This window comes from Elephantulus edwardii, unplaced genomic scaffold (genome assembly GCF_000299155.1).
Source record: "Elephantulus edwardii isolate Elephantulus edwardi_28Jun2011 unplaced genomic scaffold, EleEdw1.0 scaffold00362, whole genome shotgun sequence".
Taxonomy (NCBI): domain Eukaryota; kingdom Metazoa; phylum Chordata; class Mammalia; order Macroscelidea; family Macroscelididae; genus Elephantulus; species Elephantulus edwardii.
Genome location: NW_006400112.1, coordinates 1,748,015 through 1,749,233, shown reverse-complemented (window position 1 = coordinate 1,749,233; position 1,219 = coordinate 1,748,015).

The window sequence follows — 1,219 nt, the reverse complement described above, 5'->3', positions numbered from 1 at the left end:
CACATTTCATTGTAGTATTTTGCTTTGTCATTCCGAGCAGCCTTTTGGAATCTTCTGTTGAGCTCTTTAGTATCTTGAAGAAAAATTTAATCAAGTCCACAGGAACCAAAATTTGACCTTGAGTCTATCCTACCTGAATTTCAAAACCATCTCAGGAACAGATTTGATGAGTGAAGAATGGATGAGCTGTGGGAAGATATCAAGAATATCATCCAGGAAGAGTGCAAAAGGTCATTAGATAGATAGATAAGGAAGAAAAGACCAAGATGACTGTCAGAAGAAACTCTAAATATTGCACTGGAGCCCCAAGAAGCCAAAGCAAAGGGAAGAAGGGAAGCTATTAAGGAGCTGGACAGAAGATTTCACAGGGCAGCGAGGGAAGACAAAGTATTATAATGAAATGTGCAAGGAGCTGGAATCAAATTCAAAAGAGCCGAACTTGCTCAGCATTTCTTAAGCTCAAGGAATTGAAGAATAAATTCAAACCTCGAGTTGCAATACTTAAGGATGCTTTGGGCAAAATACTAAATGATGCAGAAAGGAAAAAAAATTATGCAGGAAGTATTAAAAGAAGATGGAAAGAGTATCCAGAGTCACTGTACCAAAAGGAATTGGTGGACATACAAGAATTTCATGAAACAACATATGAGGAAGAGCAAGTGATAAAAGAGGAAGTTCAAACTGCTCTGAAAGAATTGGCAAAAACCAAGGTCCCAGGAATTGATGCCATACCAATTGACATATTTCAACAAACAGATGCTGCCCTGGATGTGCTCACCAAGTTATGCCAAGGAATCTGGAGGACAAACCACCTGGCTGGTCGACTAGAAGAGATCTATATTTGTTGCCATTCCAAAGAAATGTGAGCCAACAGAATGTGGAAATTATCGAACAATATCATTGATGTTGTTGTTGTTGTTATGTGCTGTCGAGTCCCTTGTGACTCATAGCGACCCTATGTACAACAGCCCTAAACTCTGCTCTGTCTTGGGCCAATCGCACTGTCTCAGACACTCCCGTCCCAATTATCCCAGTCACTCAATCAATCCACCTCACAGAGAGACTTCCCCTCCTGCACTGTCCCTCCACCCTCCCAAGCATGATGTCCTTCTCCAAGGACCAGTCTGTCCTCACAACATGTCCAAAGTATGTTAGACGGAGCCTCAGAATCCTTGCCTCCAAGGAGCCACCCGGTTTAACCCTTTCCAGGACAAATCTG